At 44.6% G+C, this 25,617-nt stretch overlaps 1 non-coding gene across 1 annotated transcript; it reads right to left on the minus strand.

Moving 5' to 3' along the window:
• Positions 1–2,248: 2,248 nt before the first annotated feature.
• Positions 2,249–2,386, minus strand: LOC119935623. Its single transcript, XR_005453401.1, has one exon. It is a non-coding gene; the product is annotated as a small nucleolar RNA SNORA7 (small nucleolar RNA).
• Between the last annotated feature and the right edge of the window lie 23,231 nt (positions 2,387–25,617).

Raw genomic sequence — 25,617 nt, forward strand, 5'->3', positions numbered from 1 at the left:
TTGTGGGCAGAAAATGTGTCTACCAACTCTTTTGCATTGTACTCTCCCAAGTCCTCCGTACACAGTAAACACTCAATAAATACCATTGCCACTTCTCACAGTATAAGGGGGAGTCCAGTCGGACAGATTTTTAAGGAGACATCAAATTTTCTCTCATCTCACCTTAGTTTTGGGGGAGTTTATTGTATTTGTTAAGCAGTTACTATGTCCCAGGCACTGTACTAAGTGCTAAGTACATATTTACTATTCTATTTATTTTATTTTGTTAATATGTTTTGTTTTGTTGTCTGTCTCCCCCTCTTAGACTGTGAGCCCGCTGTTGGGGAGGGACCATCTTTATATGTTGCCAACTTGTACTTCCCAAGTGCTTAGTACAGTGTTCTGCACACAGTAAACACTCAATAAATACAAGTGAATGAATTAATAATAATAATAATAATGTTGGTATTTGCTAAGCACTCCCCCTCCTCCCCTCTTCATCCCCCCCACCTTACTTCCTTCCCCTCCCCACAGCACCTGTATATATGCATATATGTTTGTATGTATTTATAACTCTATTGATTTATTTATTTTATTTGTACATATTTATTCTATTTTATTTTGTTAATATGTTTTGTTCTCTGTCTCCCCCTTCTAGACTGTGAGCCCACTGTTGGGTAGGGACCGTCTCTATATGTTGCCAACTTGTACTTCCCAAGTGCTTAGTACAGTGCTCTGCACACAGTAAGCGCTCAATAAATACGATTGAATGAATGATTGATTCCTTCAATCCCTACTTTTTCTCCAAATCATTCCAATTCCTTCTGTTTTCTCTCAATCTCTTGACACAGCTGATATGAATAAGTTCTAGAGAACAACAGCGACATGCTTTAGGCTGGAGCTCCCTCTTCTGCCACCTTCAGTAATAAAGCCGGATCCTCCTAGAAAGTTTTGACACCGTTGTCAAACTCTTTTCCAGAATGAATTTGGTCATTTGAGGCCAAACCTCTTCAGATATTTTCCTAATTAAGATCTGAATTGCATCGGGTTGCCAGAAAAGTAAACTACATTCTGCCAAATGATCAACAAAGTTAAGAACCTTTCATTTGTGAGGAATCCTCGATGTCATCCTGGCTGGGTGAAAAATCCCCATTCCAAATGGTCCCCAACATCAATCAGTCTATCGATGGTATTTATTTATTTTTTATTGGTATTTGTAAACTTAATCTGTGACAAGCACTGGGATGGGGACAAGGTAATCAGGTTAGACACCATTCCTGTCCCATATGGAGTAGCAGCGTGGCTCAGTGGAAAGAGCCCGGGCTTTGGAGTCAGAGGTCATGGGCTCAAATCCCGGCTCCGCCACATGTCTGCTGTGTGACCTTGGGCAAGTCACTTAACTTCTCTGAGCCTCAGTTACCTCATCTGTAAAATGGGGATTATGACTATGAGCCCCATGCGGGACAACCTGATCACCTTGTATCCCCCCCAGCGCTTAGAACAGTGCTTTGCACATAGTAAGCGCTTAACAAATGCCATTATTATTATTATTATATGGGGCTCACAGGCTGGAAGCAGTGTGCGTGGCTCAGTGGAAAGAGCACAGGCTTTGGAGTCAGCAATCATGGGTTCAAATCCCGGCTCTGCCAGTTGTCAGCTGTGTGACTTTGGGTGAGTCACTTAACTTTTCTGGGCCTCAGTTACCTCATCTGTAAAATGGGGATTGAGACTGTGAGCCTCCTGTGGGACAACGTGATCACCTTGTAACCGCCCCAGTGCTTAGAACAGTGCTTTGCACATAGTAAGCGCTTAATAAATGTCATTATTATTACTATTATTATTAATCCCCAAATTACAGATGAGGGAACTGAGGCCCAGAGAAGTGAAGTGACTTGCCCAAGGTCACACAGCAGACAAGTGGTGGAGCCGGGATTAGAACCCAGGTCCTCTGGCTCCCAGGACCATGCTCTATCCATTAGGCCATGCTGCTTCAAAAGTACCTGGGAGAGAAATTACCAAATTAGTCCCTCAGTGAGCCTCTTGTCTTGTCTTATGCCATCAAGTCGTTTATGACCCATAGTGACACCATGGACACATCTCTCCCGGAACACCCCTCTCTCTATCTGCAACTGTTCTGGTAGTATATTCATAGATTTTTCTCAGTAAAAACATAGAAGTGGTTTACCATTGCCTCCTTCCGTGCAGTAAACTTGAGTCTCTACCCTCGACTGTCTCCCATGCTGCTGCTGCCCAGCACGGGTGAGTTTTGACTTGTGGCAGATTGCCTTCCACTCACTAGCCCCTGGCCAAGCTAGGAATGGAATGGGTAGGCCTCTGCTTCACTTTCCCTCCCGTAGCCGAGACTGGTAGAGTACTGGAAACTCTCCAGATGTGACCCTGAGAGGGTCAGTGGGCTTAGCAGTATGGAAATAATTCCTAAAATTAGAAACAATTCCACTGGCTCAACCCTTTTGACAGGTACAAGTAAGCTGGGAGCTAATTCATTCATTCAGTTATATTTACTGTGCATTTAATAATAATAATGATAATAATGGCATTTGTTAAGCGCTTACTATGTGCAAAGCACTGTTCTAAGCGCTGGGGAGGATACAAGGTGATCAGGTTGTCCCACGTGGGGCTCACAGTCTTCATCCCCATTTTACAGATGAGGGAACTGAGGCACAGAGAAGTTAAGTGACTTGCCCAAAGTCGTTTACTGTGTGGAGGGCATTGAACTAAGCTTATGGTACAAAGTCCTTTCTGACCAGTTTTCACTCCAGTTCTCACTCGGGCCACACCCCAAAGAGAATATAAAACTATTTATTCTAGCAGTTGCTCTGTCTCACAATCCCTGAAGCAGATACTGAAGCAGAGACCCTTTTCCCCTCTGCACCAGAATTCCTGAAGCCTCAGAAAAGCAAGAGATGAGCTAAGGGGGAAGACAAGAAGGAAGTTGCCAGCATCTACTCCATCTTCTACTTCATCGTAATCCTTCTCATCCTCTATCTGCCTTCGATACTAATGACCATTCTCTTCTCCTGGAGATTGAGTCTGTGGACTCTTCTATTGTCCATCTACATCCACTCCCTTGAAGAAATCATTTGCTTACACAACTTCAACTATTACCTCTATGCAGATGATTCCCAAATCTATATATCCAGCCCTAATCTCTCTCCCTCTCTGCAGTCTCCCATTTCTTCCTGCCTTCAAGATGTCTCTACTTGGATGTCCTACCATCACCTCAAACTTACCATGTTCAGAACAGAACTCTTTATCTTCCCACACAAGCCTTATCCTTCATCTGACTTTCTCATCATTGCAGACGGCACCATCATTCTTCCGGTCTCACAAGCCCGTAACCTTGACTTTATCCTTGACTCCTGTCTCTCATTCAACCCACAAGTTTGACCTATCACTAAATCGCATTGATTCAACCTTCACAACATTGCTAAAACCCATCCTTTCCTCTCCGTCCATACTCTACCATTTTAATCCAAGCACTTATCCTAATCCCACCTTGATTACTGTATAAGCCTCCTTGCTGACCTCCCTACCTCCTGTCCCCCTCCCCATTCCAGCCTATTCTTAACACTGCAGCCTGGATCGTTTTTCTTCAAAAACATTCAGGCCATGCTTTCCCACTCCTCAAGAACCTCCGTTGGTTGCCCATCCACCTCCACATCAAACAAAAACTCCTTACCACTGGCTTCAAAGCACTCAATCGCCTTGTCCCCTCTTACCTCACCTTACCACTCTCCTTCTACAACTCGGCATGCACACTTCGCTCCTCTATTACTAACCTTCTCACTCTACCTCCATCTAGTCTATCTCGCTGCCCACCTCTCACCCATGTCCTGCTTCTGTCCTGGACCCCCTCCCACTTTGCACACAGTAAGCGCTCAATAAATACGATTGATAATATACGACAGAAAATTACTGAAGGCATATATCTCCTCCAAGAGGCCTTCCCTGAATAATCCCTCTTCTTTTTCTTCCACTCCCTTCTGTGTCACCTTAACTTGCTCCCTTTGTTCATCCCCCTTCCCACTCCCACAGCACTTATATACATATCTTATATACATATATATACACATATACATATCTGTCATCTGGGGAAGCAGCGTGGCTCAGTGGAAAGAGCCCGGGCTTTGGAGTCAGAGGTCGTGGGTTCAAATCCCGGCTCCACCACTTGTCAGCTGTGTGACTTTGGGCAAGTCACTTAGCTTCTCTGGGCCTCAGTTCCCTCATCTGTAAAATGGGGATTAAGACTGTGAGCCCCACGTGGGACAACCTGATTACCTTGTATCTACCCCAGCGCTCAGAACAGTGCTTTGCACATAGTAAGTGCTTAACAAATACCAACATTATTATTATTATTATTATTATTATTTATATTGATGTCTGTCTCCCCCTCTAGACTCTAATCTCACTGTGGGCAGGGAATAGATCTGTTATATTGTTGTATTCTTCCAAGTGCTTATTAGAGTGCTCTGCACAAAGTGCTCAATAAATACTCTTGATTGATTGATTGATTGACTGATCGATCTAACTCTTTCCACTAGTAACTTATTTTCCTCCCAATGCTCAGCCCCTCAAGTAGCAATTTTGAAAGTGCCTGATCCAATCTGGAGGTTTTACACTGAGTAGTTTTGTTCCACATCTCCTGAGGCCCAAATGAGAGGAAACAATCTTAAATTAAAACGGGAGAGATGTCAGCTAGGCGGGGGTCTTGACTCTCAAAGTGCTAAAACAGGGTAATGGATGACCAAGGAAGGTGCTAGTGTTTCTAACCTTGGAGCTGTTTGAGGAAAGAATAGATACAGAGCTCTCCTGGAACAGGCCAGAAGGCAGGGGCTGGATTATGTGATTTCTCAAGCTTCACTTCTGTGCCTTTTTCTAAGAGATGGGAAGGTACTTTGTGTAGTAACAAAGAGCAGCTCCAGAGATCCATGGGATCTGATTAACTGAATGTCTTCTTTTTATGGGTATTGCCAGCATCATTTCACCCCTTCTCTGCAGTCTCGTATTTCCTCTTGCCTTCAAGACATCTCTACTTACATGACCCACCAACATCTCAAACGTACGTCCAAAAAAGAACTCATTCATTCATTCAATCATATTTATTGAGTGCTTACTGTGTGCAGAGCACTTGGAAAGTAAAAATCTGCAACATATAAAGACGGTCCCTACCCAACAATAGGCTCACAGTCTAGAAGGGGGAGACAGACAACAAACCAAACCAAATCAAACCAAAAAACAGACAACAATACAAATAAATAAAATTACAATCAATCAATCAATCAATCAATCGTATTTATTGAGCGCTTACTATGTGCAGAGCACTGTACTAAGCACTTGGGAAGTACAAATTGACAACACATAGAGACAGTCCCTACCCAACAGTGGGCTCACAGTCTAAAAGGGGGAGACAGAGAACAGAACCAAACATACTAACAAAATAAAATAAATAGGATAGAAATGTACAAGTAAAATAAATAAATAAATAAATAGAGTAATAAATATGTACAACCATATATACATATATACAGGTGCTGTGGGGAAGGGAAGGAGGTAAGATGGGGGGATGGAGAGGGGGACGAGGGGGGAGAGGAAGGAAGGGGCTCAGTCTGGGAAGGCCTCCTGGAGGAGGTGAGCTCTCAGCAGGGCCTTGAAGGGAGGAAGAGAGCTAGCTTGGCGGAGGGGCAGAGGGAGGGCATTCCAGGTCCGGGGGGTGACGTGGGCGGGGGGTCGATGGCGGGACAGGCGAGAACGAGGTACAGTGAGGAGATTAGTGGTGGAGGAGCGGAGGTCGTGGGCTGGGCAGTAGAAGGAGAGAAGGGAGGTGAGGTAGGAGGGGGCGAGGTGATGGAGAGACTTGAAGCTCAGGGTGAGGAGTTTCTGCCTGATGCGCAGATTGATTGGTAGCCACTGGAGATTTTTGAGGAGGGGAGTAATATGCCCAGAGCGTTTCTGGACAAAGATAATCCGGGCAGCAGCATGAAGTATGGATTGAAGTGGAGAGAGACACGAGGATGGGAGATCAGAGAGAAGGCTGGTGCAGTAGTCCAGACGGGATAGGATGAGAGCGTGAATGAGCAGGGTAGCAGTTTGGATGGAGAGGAAAGGGCGGATCTTGGCAATGTTGCAGAGCTGAGACCGGCAGGTTTTGGTGATGGCTTGGATGTGAGGGGTGAATGAGAGAGTGGAGTCGAGGATGACACCAAGGTTGCGGGCTTGTGAGACGGGAAGGATCGTAGTGCTGTCAACAGAGATGGGAAAGTCAGGGAGAGGACAAGGTTTGGGAGGGAAGACAAGGAGCTCAGTCTTCGACATGTTGAGCTTTAGGTGGCGGGCGGACATCCAGATGGAGATGTCCTGAAGGCAGGAGGAGATGCGAGCCTGGAGGGAGGGGGAGAGAGCAGGGGCAGAGATGGAGATCTGGGTGTCATCAGCGTAGAGATGATAGTTGAAGCCGTGGGAGCGAATGAGGTCACCAAGGGAGTGAGTGTAGATTGAGAACAGAAGGGGACCAAGCACTGAACCTTGGGGAACCCCCACAGTAAGAGGATGGGAGGGGGAGGAGGAGCCTGCAAAAGAGACTGAGAAAGAACGACCGGAGAGATAAGAGGAGAACCAGGAGAGGACGGAGTCTGTGAAGCCAAGTTCAGATAGCGTGTTGAGGAGAAGGGGGTGGTCCACAGTGTCAAAGGCAGCTGAGAGGTCGAGGAGGATTAGGACAGAATATGAGCCATTGGATTTGGCAAGCAGGAGGTCATTGGTTACCTTTGAGAGGGCAGTTTCCGTGGAATGAAGGGGACGGAAGCCAGACTGGAGGGGGTTGAGGAGAGAGTTGTTGTTGAGGAATTCTAGGCAGCGCGTGTAGACAACTCGTTCAAGGAGTTTGGAAAGGAATGGTAGGAGGGATATGGGACGATAACTGGAAGGTGAGGTGGGGTATATATTACAGATATATACATATGTGCTGTGGGGTGGGGAGGGGAGATGGGAGAAGAGCAGAAGGCGCCTCTTGTGTTGTTGTGCCTAATGATCTCAGCTCCAGGTACTGTTTTCTTTTTTGCCTCTTTGCCACGCTTTCTTCCTATGGGAAGATTTAGCTCAGAGAGGCCCCTCTCTTCTTGATTGCAGTGTGCCAATGCAGGTCTGTCAATCAATATTATTTATTTAGTGCTTACTGTGTGCAGGGCACTGTACTAAGCACTTGGGAGAGTACAATATAACCTACACATTCCCTGCCCACGACGAGCTTAGAGTCTAGAGGGCGAGACAGACATTAATATAAGTATTGACTCCCAATTTTCAGCAGAGATTCAGCAGTGTCTGAGGCTTAGTTTGGCCTTGACCTTAAATTGCTTCCTCTGCCCTCCTTCCTTTCAGTTTTCCAAAAGCAGCTGTTTGGGTATTTGGTTGTTATTCATTCCCCTCACACATTCCACTCAATGTGACTGTGCTAAGGCAAGGAAAGCTTCTGTGCTAGTAGACTGACTCCATTCCAGAGCTTCAGTGTTTGTGATCTTGTATTGCTGTTTGATATTGAGTCTGGGGCATAAGTGATGCTGGTGGAACTGATCAGTGAGTTGGAATAATCCAGGCCTCAGCACCGTAGAGAAAGTCTGAGAACACACACACGTGGATCTGGAGACCTTGATTTTGGTCTGGAGTCGGATGCAATCCTTCTACCAGCATGGCGGAGTGGATAGAGCATGGGCCTGGGAGTTGGAGGGACCTGAATTCTAAACCCAGATCCACCAGTTGTGTCCTGTGTGACTCGGGCAAGTCACTCCACTTCTCTGTGCCTCAGTTACCTCATCTGTAAAATGGGGAGTAAGACTGTGAGCCTCATAATAATAATAATGGCATTTATTAAGTGCTTACTATGTGCAAAGCACTGTACTAAGCGCTGGGGAGATTACAAGGTGATCAGGTTGTCCCATGGGGGGGCTCACAGACTTAATCCCCATTTTACAAATGCGGTAACTGAGGCCCAGAGAAGTGAAGTGACTTGCCCAAAGTCACCCAGCTGACAACTGGTGGAGCTGGGATTTGAACCCATGACCTCTGACTCCAAAGCCCGAGCTCTTTCCACTGCGCCACGCTGCTTCTCTTGTAGGACAGGGACTCTGTCCAACCCTATTTGCTTATATCCATCTCAGCATTTAGTACAGTGCCTGGCACATAGCCTGGCACTTAACGAATACCACAATCATTATTATTACTTTTATTACCACACTCTGTTTGAAAGTCTCACAAATCATGGGCTGGCCTCCTTTATACTGTTTTCTACTTTCTTTTCTATCATTGCACCGTAACCTCTTGGAAACCTCTTCCCTGCTTCAGCCTATATTCACTCTGCTGCCTGGATTATCTTTGTACAGAAATGCTCTGGACATGTCACTCCCCTCCTCAAAAATTTCCAGAGGTTGCCTGTCAACCTATGAATCAAGCAAAAACTCCTCACTCTTGGCTTCAAGGCTGTCTATCTCCTTGCCCCCTCCTACCTCACCTCCCTTCTCTTCTTCTCCAGCCTGGCACGCACCCTCCGCTCCTCTGTCACTGCCAACCTCTTCACTGGGCCTCATTCTTGCCTGTCCTGCCATCGACCCCTGGCCCATGTCCTACCTCTGGCCTGGAATGTCCTCCCTCTACAAATCCACCAAACTAGCTCTCTTCCTCCCTTCAAAGCCCTACTGAGAGCTCACCTCTTCCAGGAGGCCTTCCCAGACTGAGCCCACCTTTTCCTCTCCTCCTCCTCCCCTCCTCATTGCCCCCCTCCCTCTGCCCTACCCCCTTCCCCTCCCCACAGCACGTGTGCATATTTGTACATATTTATTACTCAAATTTATTAATGATGTGTATATAGCTATAATTCGATTTATTCTGATGGTATTGAAACCTGTCTACATGTTTTGTTTTGTTGTCTGTCTCCCCCTTCTAGACTGTGAGCCCGTTGTTGAGTAGGGACCGTCTCTGTATGTTGCCGACTTGTACTTCCCAAGCTCTTAGTCCAGTGCTCTGCACACAGTAAGCACTCAATAAATATGCTTGAATGAATGAAATGAAGAATGGATAGACCACCAGCTTCTGAGTCAGAGGACCTGGGTTCTATTCCCAGATCTGCCACTGCCTTCTGGCTTACCTTGGGCAAGTCATTTAACTTCCCTGAGCCTCAGTTTCCTTATCTGTAAATGGAGGTGAAACATGTTTATCCCTCCTACTAAGACTGTGAACCCCATTTGGGCCTTTGACTGTGTCCAACCTGATTATTTTATATTTACCCCAGTGCCCAGTACTGTGCTTGGAACATAATAAGTATTCATTCATTCATTTATTCATTCATTCAATCATATTTATTGAACGCTTACAGTGTGCAGAACACTGTACTAAGCACTTGGGAAGTACAAATCGGCAACATATAGAGACAGGCCCTAGGCAACAACGGGCTCATTCAACAAAGATCACAGTTATTAGTATCAGTGCTTATAACAGTGCTTTGCACTTAGTAAGCGCTTAATAAATGCGATCATATTATTATTGTAGTATCATCATCATCAATCATCAATCGTATTTATTGAGCGCTTACTATGTGCAGAGCACTGTACTAAGCGCTTGGGAAGTACAAATTGGCAACACATAGAGACAGTCCCTACCCAACATTGGGCTCACATTCTAAAAGTATCTCTGTTCTGTGTGCAAACTAGGTAGCAGAACTCTGTGACAACTTTTAGCTCTGCACTGCCAAGATGAATTTTTGGTTGTGTGTATGGTTGTGTGTGTGTCTGTCTCCTCCTTCTAAACTGTGAGCCCATTGTTGGGTAGGGACCATCTCTATTTGTTGCTGACTTGTACTTCCCAAGCACTTAGTACAATGCTCTGCACACAGTAAACGCTCAATAAATATGACTGAATGGAAGAACGGCTTCCCTGGTGCAGACTGATACTTCACCCTATTATCCTGAGATATCCTTACCCCGCAGCAATGATTGGTGAAGCAGTCATTAACATCCAAATGCTACTACTTAATCCACATAATCAGTTTTCTATCATTTTCTTCCTCTCATCTCTAATTTGAGTCTCTATCTTCCATTAGATTGTAGGATTCTTGAAGGCAGAGATCATACATTCTGCCTCCTCAGTACTTTCCCAAAAGTTTATTATAGTGTCCTGCATATAGTAAGTGCTCAGTGAATAATAATGATGGTATTTGTTAAACACTTACTATGTGCAAAGTACCGATCTAAACACTGGGGAGATTACAAGATGATCAGGTTGTCCCATTGGGGGCTCACAGTTTTAATCCCCATTTTACACTGAGGCCCAGAGAAGTTAAGTGACTTACCCAAGGTCAGACAGCTAACAGTTGGCGGAGCTGGGATTTGAACCCATGACCTCTGACTCCAAAGCCCGTGCTCTTTCCACTGAGCCACGCTGCTTCTCGTGAATGCTACTGATTGAGTAACTGATGTCTCAGAGAGGGATGACTTGTTTGTTTTTTGTGTGGCATTTGTTAAGTGCTTGCTATTCATTCATTCAATCGTATTTGTTGAGCACTTACTGTGTGCAGAGCACTGTACTAAGCGCTTGGGAAGTACAAATCGGCAACATATAGAGACAGTCCTTACCCAACAACAGGCTATGTCAAACACTGTTCTAAGCACTTGGGTAGATAATCATAGTAATATGATTATGGTCAGTTGTTAAGTGCTTACTATGTGCTAAGCACTGTTCTAAGCACTGGGTTGGACACAAGTTAGTCAGGTTGGACACAGTCCCTGTCCTAAATAGGGCTCACAGTCTTAATCCCCATTTTGAGGCCCAGAGAAGTGATGTGACTTACCCAAGCTCACAAAGCAGACATGTGGCGGAGCTGGAATTAGAACCCATTACCTTCTGACTCCCAGGCTTGTGTTTTATAATAATAATAATAATGGCATTTGTTAAGCACTTACTCTGTGCAAAGCACTGTTCTAAGCACTGGGGTAGATACAAGGTAATCACGGTGTTCCACGTAGGGCTCACAGACTTCATCCCCATTTTACAGATGAGAGAACTGAGGCCCAGAGAAGATAAGTGACTTGAAAAGTCACACAGCTGACAAGTGGCAGAAGCGAGATTAGGACCCATGACCTCTGACTCCGAAGACCAGGCTATTTCCATTCATTCATTCAATCATATTTATTGAGCGCTTACTGTGTGCAGAGCACTGTACTAAGCGCTTGGGAAGTACAAGTTGGCAACATATAGAGACGGTCCCTACCCAACAGTGGGCTCACAGTCTAGTCTTTCCACTAAGCCACGCTGCTTCTTGTCACTCTGCTTACAAGTTTATCCAGGTTGGTCACAGTCCCTGTCCTACATGGGGCTCACAGTCTAAGTAGAAGGGAGTAGAATTTGACCCCTATTTTACATTGGAGAAACTGAGGTACAGAGAGGTTAAGTGATTTTCCCAAGATCACATAGCAAGTAATTGAGCCACTATTAGAACCTAGGTCATCTGAGTCCCAGGCCCATGGTTTTTCCATTAGGCCCAACTGCTTCTAAGTCACATGGTGAGAAATGTACAATTTTAAGGTGGTAATCAAGTGGATTCCAACTAAAGAACTAGAGAACTAGAATCTCAACTAGAGAAACAGCGTGGCTCAGTGGAAAGAGCCTGGGCTCTGGAGTCAAAGGGTCATGGGTTCAAATTCCGACTCCACCAATTGTTAAGTTGTCAATGGGCAAGTCACTTCACTTCTCTGTGCCTCAGTTACCACATCTGTAAAATGGGGATGAAGACTATGAGCCCCTGTGGGACAACCTGATCACCTTGTAACCTCCCCAGCACTTAGAACAGTGCTTTGTACGTAGTAAACACTTAATAAATGTCATTATTATTATTGTTATTATTATTAAAGCTTCTTTATAAAACTGGTCCCTTCCGTTTCCCAAGTGCATACAGTTCACTATTTTCTACCCAAATAGCACTAGAACCTTCCCCTGGGTTTTGGGCAATGATTAAGGACACGGGATTCCAATAACTTCCTCTCAGGAATATCATTTTATATTTGAAATTGTAACAGATTTTTATAGAGGAAATTATAGTGAACGATCTTATCATTTTCTTTGATAGGCATAGAGACTTTTGCCACAGTAAGTCACTGGACACATGACAGAACAGTATTCAAAGAGTTCAGAAAACGTTAGTAGTGTTCCCCGGTGAAGACCTTATGCCGAGGGGCAGAAAAGCTTCTTTAAAAAACATCCAATCAAAGTTCTTGTCCAGCTGCAAGTTGTTTTTGAAGTTACTGAGAGGCCATCAAGGTCACTGAGTTATTTGCTGAGCTATGTTACTATAGATACTTGGTTACTAAGGTAACAGAATGGCAGACTATAAATATCTGAGCTCCTTCTCTTCAATTGGAATGTGCATGGACCAGGATATTGGTATTCGAAAAGCGTTCTTCAGTATTAGGCCCAAATTCTTTAGAACAATTTGATCTCTAAAAAAATATCCATGATGAGCCCAGTATATTGAGGAGATGTAAAAAAAGGCCTCATGAAAAAAAATATGAATTTTTCAAAAGCCCTTCAAATTCTTCATAACATCTTAGCGGGGGAGACACGATTCCGTTTGGATCCTGTGGGGCTAGAAGAAAGGTCAGGAGGCTTAGTGCAGTGCTCTGCACACAATAAGTGCTCAATAAGTATGATTGAATGAAGACTGTTGCCCTTCACCAGTCAGAGATGAAATCATCTGCAAGGAATTTTCATGCCACTGTTCGAGAAAAGTACTGAAGCTGTTGTTACTGTTTGTTCGGAACTTTGTCCGGAACCCACTGACAGACCCATTCACTAGTGGTTAGTGCATGGAACTGGGAGTCCGAAGGACCTGGGTTCTAATCCTGGCTCCACCACTTATCTGCTGTGTGACCCGGGGCAACTAACTTCTCTGGGGCTCAGTTACCTCATTCGTAAAATAGGGATTAAAACTACCCAGGTAGGACAGTGACTTTGTATGCTCATTGTGGGCAGGGAACCTGTCTGTTAATTGTTGTATTGTACTCTTCCAAGTGCTTAGTACAGTGCTCTGCATACAGTAAGCATTCAATAAATACAATTAAATGAACAAATGAATGAACTCAATTTGCTTGTATCTATCCCAGTGTCTGAAAGTGGGGTGAAATCAAGTACTTAAAGGGTACGGAGGCAAGCGCAAGAGAAAGTTAGAAGGTTAGCTTGGGTGAGAAAATAGCAAGACACCACAAAATAAGTTGAAAGCAATGGACTTGTCACACAAGGCTGCTTTCTCTGAAGACAACCGGAAAAATGTCCATAACACTTCTTCTTTCCTCTAGAGTCTGTCAGCAATCCTCCCCATTTTATTCTTAAACTAAAAGAATTTAGAGGATCTAGGCCAGTTCTAATTCTCATCTAGGTTATTTTCCCAGCAAATGATATAGTGCTTTGCATGTAGTAATTGTAGCAAATAGTATTTATTAAGCACTTACTGTGTGCAGAACACTGTATGAAGCACTGGGAGACATTACACAAGTGGGAATTAATAGTGGCATTTGTTAATCACTTACTATGTGTCAGGTACTGTACTAAGCGCTGCGGTGGATAAGCAGAAGAGATAAGGAAAGATAAGAGAGGTAAGAGAAGCAGCGTGGCTTAGTGGAAAGAGCCCAGGCTTGGGAGTCAGAGGTCATGGGTTCTAATCCCAGCTCCGCCACTTGTCAGCTGTGTGACTTGGGGCAGGTCACTTCACTTCTCTGGGCCTCAGTCCCTCATCTGTGAAATGGAGATTAAGACTGTGAGCACTGAGTGGGACAACCTGATTGCCTTGTAACCTTCCCATCATTTAGAACAATGCTTTGCACCTAGTAAGTGCTTAATAAATGCCATTATTATTATTATTACTATTATTGTTATTATACAGACAATCGGGTTGGACACAATCCCTGTCCACGCGGGGCTCACAGTCTTGAACCCCATTTTACAGATGAGGTAACACATGCAAAGAATTGAAGTGACTTGCCCAAGGTCACACAGCAGACAAGTGGCAGAGCCGGGATTAGAACTCATGACCTTCTGACTCCTAGGCCCATGCTCTATCCTTCACAATTTACTTGTCCAACAGGGAAGCTCATAATCTAAAAATATAAAGGAGGAGAGATGGAACTGGCAACAGATACATGAGAGATGAAACAAAACAGTAAGACAACATACAGATCAAAACAAAGTTCAGTAGGATTGCACTTGGATCTGTTACCTTTGGGTATTTAGTAATAATAATAATAATAATAATTTTGGTATTAATTGCTTACTGTGGGCCAGGCACTGTTCTAAACGCCGGGGTAGATACAAGCAAATTTAGTTGGACACAGTCCCTGTTCCATGTGCGGCTCAAAGTCTCAATCCCCATTTTACAAATGAGGTAACTGAAGCCCAGAAAAGTGAAGTGACTTGCCCAAGATCACACAGCAGACAAGTGGCAGAGTCAGGATTAGAACCCATGACCTTCTGATTTCCAGGCTCTTGCTGTATCCACTATGCCATGCTGCTTCACCCTGCCCTCAGCCTCACTGCCTCAAAACACTTATGCATATAACTGTACATTATATTTTATAAATTATTTATCTAATAATAAATTATATATATAAACTATATTAATTTCTGACTCCCCTTTAGACTATAAACTCATTGTGGGCAAGGAATGTGTCTATCAACTCTATTATACTCATGACCTAATGGATAGCACACAGGTCTGGGAATCCGAAGGACCTGGTTTCTAATCCCGGCTCCACCACTTGCCTGCTCTGTGACTTTGGGCAACTCACCTCACTTCTCTGTGCCTCAGTTACCTCATCTGTAAAATGGGGATTAAGACTGTAAGCCCCATGTGGGGCAGGGATTGGGTCTAAACTTGATTAGCGTATATCTACCCCAGCGCTTCCAACGGTGCTTAATGCTTAGTAAGCACTTAACAAATACCGTTATTATTATTCTTACTCTTCCAAGTGTTTACTACAGTGCTCTGCACACAGTAAGCCTTCAACGAACATCGCTGATTGATTAACTGATAGAAGGGTACTGTGGCTAGAGAAGCAGAATTTCAGGCTCCTCATACTTCAGTGACGGTCACCACCCCCGCCGTGGTCAAGGCTCCAGCTGTTGCCATCACGGTCTACCCCAGGTCTTATTCATTCATTCATTCATTCAATCGTATTTATTGAGCACTTACTGTGTGCAGAACACTGTACTAAACGCTTAGGAAGTACAAGTTGGCAACATATAGAGACGGTCCTACCCAACAATGGGCTCACAGTCTAGAGCCTCTTATGGAGGCGGCAACAGGCTCTACCTGCTTTTTGCTCCAATGTGGAGCAAGGGAGGTAAGCATGGAGGTTCCTCTGTGATTTGGAGTGAAGTAGAGCTCTGGGGAGGCAGCATGGCTGTCCAGTAGAGGAAGACGCTGAGGGTCCTGAGCATCACAATGGAGGACCGCGGGTATCCATATGATACATTCAATCCTATTTATTGAGCGCTTACTGTGTGCAGACCACTGTACTAAGCGCTTGGGAAGTACAAGTTGGCGACATATAGAGACGGTCCCTACCCAACAACGGGCTCACAGCCTAGAAGGGGGAGACAGACAGCAAAACAAAACATGTGGACAGGTGTCAGGTCCTCAGAATGAATAGAATTAAAGCTAAATGCACATCATTAACAAAATAAATAGAATAGTGAATGTGTACAAGTAAAATAAATAGAGTAATAAATCAGTACAAACATATATACAGGTGCTGTGGGGAGGGGAAGGAGGTAGGGTGGGGGATGGGGAGGAGGAGAGGAAAAAGGGGGCTCAGTCTGGGAAGGCCTCTGCTTACTGGGTGCGGAGTACTCTACTAAGTGTTTCAGAGGGTACAATATAACAATATAACAGACACATTCTCTGCCCACAGTGAGCTTACGGTCTAGATCATCATCATCAATCAATATCAATCGTATTTATTGAGCGCTTACTGTGTGCAGAGCACTGTACGAAGCGCTTGGGAAGTACAAGTTGGTAACATATAGAGACAGTCCCTACCCAGTAGTGGGCTCACAGTCTAAATGGTGAGACAGACAGGAGTCACGGAGCAATCTGATGGAGGGGGCTGTCCAGGGACCGTTCAGCTGCAGCTTAAATCCACATGGGCGGCCCACAGTGCACAAGTCATGCTGGGAGCGTGCTGGGGCACCCACGGCTGTGATTCATTCCTTCATTCCTTCAATCGTATTTATTGAGCACTTACTGTGTGCAGAGCACTGTACGAAGCGCTTGGGAAGTACAAGTCGGCAACATATAGAGACGGTCCCTACCCAACAACGGGCTCACAGTCTAGAAGGGGGAGGCAGACAACAAAACAAAACATGTAGACAGGTGTCAAAATCATCAGAACAAATAGAATTATAGCTATATGCACATCATTAACAAAATAAATAGAATAGTAAATGTGTACAAATAAAAGTAATAGCAGGCAGCAGGCACCCAGAGGACACTGGTAGGGCAGTGTGATCAAAGGAAGCTTAAATCTATTTAGTATCAATCAATCATCAATCAATGGTACTTACTGAGTGTTTATGCAGAGCACTGTACTAAGCATTTGGGAGAGTAATAATAATGATTATTCATTCATTCATTCGTTCAATCGTATTTATTGAGCTCTTACTGTGTGCAGAGCACTGTACTAAGCGCTTGGGAAGTACAAGTTGGCAACATATAGAGACGGTCCCTACGCAACAGCGGGCTCACAGTCTAGAATGGAAAGACAGACAACCAAACAAAACATATTAACAAAATAAAACAAATAGAATAAATATGTACAAGTAAAATAAATAAATAAATAGAGTAATAAATACGTACAAACATATATACATATATACAGGTGCTGCAGGGAGGGGAAGGAGGTAAGGTGGGGGGATGGGGAGGGGGAGGAGGGGGAGAGGAAAGAGGGGGCTCAGTTTGGGACTTGGGGGCTCAGGGATTCACGGCTGCAGGGTGTATTTCGGGCTCATGGCGGCAGGTAGGGTTTCGGGTCCACGGCTGCAGGGAGAGGGCTGCTCTGTATGGTATTTGTTAAGCGCTTACTATGTACCAAGCACTGTTCTAAGCACTGAGTGGGGATACAAGGTAATCAGGTTGTCCCATGTGGGGTTTACAGTCTTAATCCCCATTTTACAGATGAGGTAACTGAGGCACAGAGAAGTTAAGTGGCTCGCCCAACTTCACACAGCAGACAAGTGGCGGAGTCAGGATTAGAACCGGCGACCTCTGATTCCCAAGTTCATGCTCTTTCCACTAAGTCATGCTGTTTCTCATGAATACAATTCAACAGAGTTGGTAAACATATTCCCTGTCCCCCACAAGCTTATAGTCTAAAGCACGAGGCAGATGATAATCAATCAATCAATCAATCATATTTATTGAGTGCTTACTGTGTGCAGAGCACTGTACTAAGCGCTTGGGAAGTACAAGTTGGCAACATAAAGAGGCAGGCCCTACCCAACAGTGGGCTCACAGTCTAAAAGAGTGGGCTCACAGTCTAAAATAATATAAAACAATAAAGCAATAATATAAACAAATAATTCATAGATATGTGTGTAAGTGCTGTGGAGCTGAGGGTGGGGTGAATGTCAAATGCCCAAAGGTCACAGATCTCCAAGGAGTCTCCATCCCAACTTCCTAGCACCAAGTTGGTGGGAAGGAGATATCTGATGCCACCTCCACAGATGGTAGGCAATCAATCAATTAATCAGTCAATCACCCATATTTCTTGAGCACTTACCGTGTGCAGAGCACAGTACTAAGTGCTTGGGAGAGTACAGTACAACAGAGGTCATTCATTCATTCATTCAATCATATTTATTGAGAACTTACTGTTTTCAGAGCACTGTACTAAGCGCTTGGAAAGTACAATACAGCAATAAAGAGAGACAATCCCTGCCCACAATGGGCCTACAGTCTAGAGGAGGGAGTTGGCAGAAACGTTCCCTGCTCACAACGAGCAGCCTAGGAAAAGAGAAGGAGTATGTCCTAGTGGATAGAGCATACGCCTGAGAATAAGAAGGACCTGGGTTCTAATCCCAGCTCTGCCAATTAACTGCTGTGTGAACTTGGGCAAATCACTTCACTTCTCTGTGCCTCAGTGGCCCCATATGGTAACTGGACTACATCCGACCGAATTACCTTGTAATCAGAATGTAGATAGCTAAATATGGCAGAGGGTGGAAGGGCAGTCTAAATAGGCATAGATACAACCCTGGCATGCCCTCCCTTCTCAAAGCCAACAGACAATTACTCTCCCCTCCTTCAAAGCCATATTGAAGGCACATCTCCTCCAAGAGGCCTTCCCTAAGCCCTGCTTTCCTCTTCTACTCCCTTTTGCGTCACATTGATGTATTCCCTTTATTCATCCCCTCTCTTAGCCCCACAGTACTTATGTACCTATCAGTAATTTACTTATTTCTATTAATGTCTGTCTTCCCCTCTAGACTATAAGCTTGCTGTGGGCAGGGAATATGTCTGTTTATTGTACTCTCCCAAGCACTTAGTACAGTACTCTGCACATAATAAATGCTCAATAAATACGATTGATTAAATGAATGAATAAAGGAACCAAAAAAAGCTTGGAGTCCTGTCTGAACAAAAGCTGAATGTGAGTGAGCACTGTAACACTGAGAAGCAGCATGGCTCAGTGGAAAGAGCCCGGGTTTGGGAGTTAGTGGTCATGGGTTCTAATTCCAGCTCTGCCACTAGTCAGCTGTGTGACTTTGGGCAAGTCGCTTCACTTCTCTGGGCCTCAGTTACCTCATCTGTAAAATGGGGATTAAGACTGTGAGCCCCATGTGGGACAACCTGATTACCTTGTATCCCCCCAGTGCTTAGAACAGTGCTCGGCACATAGTGAGTGCTTAACAAATGCCATCATTATTATTATTATAATTAAGTTGGCAAAGGAGTACTGGGAAGGAGCAACAGGAGAGTGAAAATTTAGGCAGCCCTGATCCTTCAGCTAGCTGCACATTGTGCTTTGTGCAATTTGGCTCACTGAATTTTGAATGGTGCTGAGGAACCAGAGAGAGCAACAAAAATGATGAAAAGGTTAGAAAACGGGCCCTTTGGGGAAAGATGAAAGGAATCAGAACTGTTTAACCTAGAGCAGAGAAGGCTACAGGGTGGCTTTACAACTATCTTTAGGTATATTTTATGAGGTTTTATGCTGAGTAGTTTTGTTCCACATCTCCTGAGGCCCAAATGAGAGGAAACAATCTTAAATTAAAACGGGAGAGATGTCAGCTAGGTGGAGGTCTTGACTCTCAAAGTGCTAAAACATGGTAACGGATGATCAAGGAAGGTGTTAGCATTTCTAACCTTGGAGCTGTCTGAGGAAAGAATAGATATGGAGGTCTCCTGGAGCAGGCCAGAAGGCAGGGGCTGAATCATGTGATTTCTCAAGCTTGCCTTCTGTGCCTTTTTCCAAGAGATGGGAAGGAACTTCATGTAGTAACAAAGAGCAGCTCCAGAGATCCATGGGATCTGATTAATGATAATGGCATTTATTAAGCACTTACTATGTGCAAACCACTGTTCTAAGCACTGAGGAGGTTACAGGGTGATTAGACTGTGAGCCTACTGTTGGGTAGGGACTGCCTCTATATGTTGCCAATTTGTACTTCCCAAGTGCTTAGTACAGTGCTCTGCATATAGTAAGCGCTCAATAAATACGATTGATGATGATGATGATGATTGGGTTGTCCCACGGGGGGCTCAGAGTCTTAATCCCCATTTTACAGATGAGGGAACTGAGGCACAGAGAAGTTAAGTGACTTGCCCAAAGTCACACAGCTGACGATTGGCAGTCGGGATTTGAACTCATGATGTCTGACTCCAAAGCCCAGGCACTTTCCACTGAGCCACTCTGCTACTCTAACCTAAATGTCTAAACTAATCTTGAACTTAATCTAATCTTAATTTAGTCTTAACTAAATGTCTTCCTTTTATGGGTATTGGCAGCATCACTTCACCCTTTTCTGCAGTTTCGCATTTCCTCTTGCCTTCAGGACATCTCTACTCACATGATCTACCAACATCTCAAACTTACCTCCAAAACAGAACTCATTCATTCATTCAATCATATTTATTGAGCGTTTACTGTGTGCAGAGCACTGGAGAAGTAAAATCGGCAACATATAGAGATGGTCCCTACCCAACAACAGGCTCACAGACTAGAAGGGGGAGGCAGACAACAAAACAATTAGACAGGTGTCAATGCCATCAAAATAAATAGAATTATAGCTATATATACATCATTAATAAAATAGAATAATACATATGTACAAATATACACAAGTTTCTGTGGGGAGGGGAAAGGGGAAGGGCAGAGGAAGGGATGGGGAGGGGAGGAGAAGCAGAGAAAAAGGGGGGCTCAGTCTGGGAAGGCCTCCTCCCTCTCCCCATCCCCCTGCCTTACCTCCTTCCCCTCCCCACAGCACCTGTACATATGTATATATGTTTGTATGGATTTATTACTCGGAAGAAGTGTAGCTCAGTGGAAAGAGCCTGGGTTTTGGAGTCGGAGGTCATGGGTTCAAATCCTGACTCTGCCAGTTGTCAGCTGTGTGACTTTGGGCAAGTCACTTAACTTCTCTCTGCCCCAGTTACTTCATCTGGAAAATGGGGATTAAGACTGTGAACCCCATGTGGGACAAACTGATCACCTTGTAACCTCCCCAGCGCTTAGAACAGTGCTTTGCACATAGTAAGCGCTTAACAAATACCATCATTATTATTATTACTATTCATTTATTTATTTTACTTGTACATATTTATTCTATTTATTTTATTTTGTTAATATGTTTTGTTTTGTTGTCTGTCTCCCCCTTTTAGGCTGTGAGCCCGCTGTTGGGTAGGGACCGTCTCTCTATGTTGCCAACTTGTACTTCCCAAGTGCTTAGTACAGTGCTCTGCACACAGTAAGCGCTCAATAAATATGTTGAATGAATGAATGAAAAAGTGAGCTCTCAGTAGGGCTTTGAAGGGAGGAAGAGAGCTAGTTTGGCGAATGTGTTGAGGGAGGGCATTCCAGGCCAGAGGTGGGATGTGGGCGGGGGTCAACGGCGGGACAGGCGAGAAAGAGGCACAGTGAGGAGGTTAGCATCAGAGGAGCTGCATGTCTTCCCCATACCTTTGCCATCACTGTAGACAACCCAACTCTCCTCCCCATTCACGAACCCATATCTAAGGCCTCTCCTCCATCCTAATCCTCCTCAGCCTCTCATCTACCTTCGACACCATCGAACATCCCCTCTTCCTGGAAACATAATCCAACCTTGGCTTCACTGACCCTGTCTTCTCCTAGTTCTCTTCCTATCACTCTAGCGGCTCATTCTCAGTCTCTTTAGAGGGCTCAATCATTCATTCATTCATTCAATAGTATTTACTGAGCACTTACTGTGTGCAGAGCACTGTACTAAGCGCTTGGGAAGTACAAGTTGGCAACATATAGAAACAGTCCCCATCCAACAATGGGCTCACAGTCTAGAAGGGGGAGACAGACAATAAAACAAAACATGTGGACAGGTGTCAAGTCATCAGAATAAATAGAAGTAAAGCTAGATGCACATCATTAACAAAATAAATAGAATAATAAATATGTACAAGTAAAATAAATAGAGTAATAAACTGTACAAGCATATATACAGGTGCTGTGGGGAGGGGACAGAGGTAGGGCGGGGGGGATGGAGAGGGGGAGAAAAAGGAGGGAGCTCAGTCTGGGAAGGCCTCCTGGAGGAGGTGAGCTCTCAGTAGGGCTTTGAAGGGAGGAAGAGAGCTAGCTTGGCAGATGTGCGGAGGGAGATCAGAGAGGAGGCTGATGCAGTAATCCAGTTGGGATAGGATGAGAGATTGAACCAGTTTCCCATTACTGTGTTAATCCAAGCAGTTATCCTATCCCACCTGAACTACTGTAAATGTCTCCTTGCTGACCTCACTGTCTTTCTCCACTCCAGTCCATACTTTACTCTCCTGCCCGGATCATTTTCCTACAAAAAGGTTCAGTGAATGTTTCCCCACTCCTCACGTACCTCCAGTAGTTGCTTATCCACCTCTGCATCAACCAGAAACTCCTTACTTTAAAGTACTCATTCACCTTGCCCCACTCCTACCTCACCTCACAGCTCTCCTACTATGATGATAATAAGAATAATAATAATAATAATAATAATGGCATTTGTTAAGTGCTTACTATGTGCAAAGCACTGTTCTAAGGACTGGGGGGATACAAGGTGATCAAGTTGTCCCACATGGGGCCACAGTCTTAATCCCCATTTTACAGATGAGGTAACAGAGGCTCAAAGAAGTGAAGTGACTTACCCAAGGTCACACAGCAGACGTGGTGGATCTGGGATTCGAACTCCAAAGCCCGTGCTCTTTCCACTGAGCCATGCTGCTTCTACTACAATCCAGCTGGCGCACTTTGCTCCTCTAATGCCAGCTACCCCCTTTATCTCAGTCTCATCGATCTCACAATGAAACTCCTGCCCACATCCTGCCTCTGGCCTGGAACATCCTCCCTCTTCATTTCGGACAATTACTCTCCCCACTTTCAAAGCCTTATTGAAGGCACAGCTCCTCCAAGATGACTTTCTCGACTAAATCCTCACTTCCGTTCCACTCTCACGCGTCACCAAATTCTACCTTCACAGCTCTAGAATCCATCCTTTTCCCTCTATCCAAACTGCTACTGCGTTGAAACAAGCACTAATCCTATTCTGTTTTAACTAATTAGCCTCCTTGCTGATCTCCTGGCTTCCTGTCTTTCACCACTTCCAGTCCAAACTTTCCTTTCTAAAAAAAAGTTCATTCCATGTTTCCCCACTCCTCAAAAATCTCCAATGATGGTGAGAAGCAGCATGGCTCAGTGGAAATAGCCAGGGCTTGGGAGTCAGAGGTCATGGGTTCTAATCCTGGCTCCACCACTAGTCAGCTGTGTGACTTTGGGCAAGTCACTTAACTTCTCTGAGCCTCAGTTACCTTATCTGTAAAATGGAGATTAAGACTGTGAGCCCCACGTGGGACAACCTGATCACTTTGTATCCCCCCCAGCGCTTAGAACAGTGCTTTGCACATAGTAAGCGCTTAACAAATGCCATCATTATTATGATGATGATGGTATTTGTTAAGCGCTTACTATGTGCAAAGCACTGTCCAATTGTTGCCCACCTGCTTCTACATCAAACAGGTATTCCTATTTATTTTAACTGATTTTAATGCTTGTTTCCCCATCTAAACTGTAAGCTCTTTCTGGACAGGGAATGTGCCTACCAGTTAAGTGCTCCATAAACAGCATTGGTTATCTTACTGACCAGCTTTACTATACCTCACTGATTTCTTTCTACAATCCAGGCCACATATTTCACTCCACCAATGCCACTCTGCTCACTGTACCTTGATCTGGTCTACCTCACAACTGACCCCTTGTCCACATCCTCCTTTCATTCAGTCATTCATTCATTCATTCATTCCATCGTATTTATTGAGCGCTTACTGTGTGCAGAGCACCGGAATAAGCGCTTGGGAAGTGCAATAATAATAATAATTAAGTGCTTACTATGTGCAAAGCAATGTTCTAAGCGCTGGGAAGGTTACAAGGTGATTCATTCTTTCATTCAATTGTATTTATTGAGCGCTTACTGTGTGCAGAGCACTGTACTAAGCACTTGGGAAGTACAAGTTGGCAACATATAGAGATGGTCCCTACCCAACAGTGGGCTCACAGTCTAGAAGGGGGAGACAGACAACAAAACAAAACATATTGACAAAATAAAATAAATAGAATAAATATGTACAAATAAAATAAATAAATAGAGTAATAAATACATACAAACATATATACAGGTGATGTGGGGAGGGGAAGGAGGCAAGGCAGGGGGATGGGGAGAAGGGGGAGAGGTGATCAGGTTGTCCCACGGGGTGCTCACAGTCCTCATCCCCATTTTACAGATGAGGTAACTGAGGCCCAGAGAAGTTGAGTGACTTGCCCAAAGTCACACAGCTGAGAGTTGTTGGAGCCTGGATTCGAACCCATGACCTCTGACTCCAAAGCCCGGGCTGTTTCCACTGAGCCACGCTGCTTCTCAAACAAACCAGAAGGATGCCCTGAAGATAAATGAAACATCTGGTGAAACATGTAATAAGCTTAGGGCTCACATCTGCTACTGAAGTTAGTATTCCAGTGCTGGGGCTGCAGGCTTTGTGCAAAGCTGTACAAGTCAGCAACATACAGAGACGGTCCCTACCCAACAACGGGCTCACAGTCTAGAAGGGGGAGACAGACAACAAAACAAAACCTGGAGGCAGGTGTCAAAATCATCAGAACAAATAGAATTAAAGCTAAACGCACATCATTAACAAAATAAATAGAATAGTAAATATGTACAAGTAAAATAAAAAGAGTAATAAATCTGTACAAATATATACAAGTGCTGTGGGGAGGGGAAGGAGGTAGGGTGAGGGGGATGGGGAGGAGGAGAGGAAAAAGGGGGCGCAGTCTGGGAAAGCCTCCTGGAGGAGGTGAGCTCTCAGTAGGGCTTTGAAGGGAGGAAGAGAACTAGCTTGGTGGATGTGTGGAGGGAGGGCATTCCAGGCCAGGGGAAGGACGTGGGCCTGGGGTCGGCAGCGGGACAGGTGAGAACGAGGCACAGTGAAGAGGTTAGCAACAGAGGAGTGGAGGGTGCGGGCTGGACTGGAGAAGGAGAGAAGGGAGGTGAGGCAGGAGGGGGCGAGGTGATGGAGAGTCTTGAAGCCAAGAGTGAGGAGTTTTTGCTTGATTAATAGGTTGACAGGGAGCCACTGGAGATTTTTGAGGAGGGTAGTAACATGCCCAGAGCATACTCCTTCTGGTCTAAACTCCATCCTTCTTTATATATAACAGATCATCACAATCCCTACTATCAAAACACTCATAAAATCATGTCTCCTTCAAGAAGCATTCCACAGCTATGCCCTCATCTCTCCTACTCTCTCTCCTTTCTGGATCTCCTTCGCACATGGATCTGTGAACCTTAAAGGTTTATTTCTACCAACTTTGTTTTATTACATGCTCCCAAGCACTTAAATGCTCTGTACACAGCAAGTGATCAATAAGTACTACTCATTGACTGATTGATATTCATCCCACCCTGAGCCCTAAGGCATTTAGGTACATATCCATAATTTGTGTCAATAGTAATAATGGTATTTGTTAAACGCTTACTACGTGCCAAGCACTGTTCTAAGCACTAGGGTAGATACAAGGTAATCAGGTTGTCCCACATGGGGCTCACAGTCTTCATCCCCATTTTACAGTTGAGGTAACTGACGTACAGAGAAGTTAAGTGACTTGCCCAAAGTCACACAGATGACAAGTGGCGGAGCCGGGATTAGAACCCATGACCTCTGACTCTCAAACTCATGGTCTTTCCATTAAACCAAACTGCTTCTCTACGGTCTGTCTCCCCCTCTAGACTGTAAAACCCTTATTGTCAGGGAGTGTCTCTACCAACTCTGTTATAGTGTACTTTTCCAAGCATTGGGAGAAGCAGCATGGCTTACTGGCT

This window comes from Tachyglossus aculeatus, chromosome 1 (genome assembly GCF_015852505.1).
Source record: "Tachyglossus aculeatus isolate mTacAcu1 chromosome 1, mTacAcu1.pri, whole genome shotgun sequence".
Taxonomy (NCBI): Eukaryota; Metazoa; Chordata; class Mammalia; order Monotremata; family Tachyglossidae; genus Tachyglossus; species Tachyglossus aculeatus.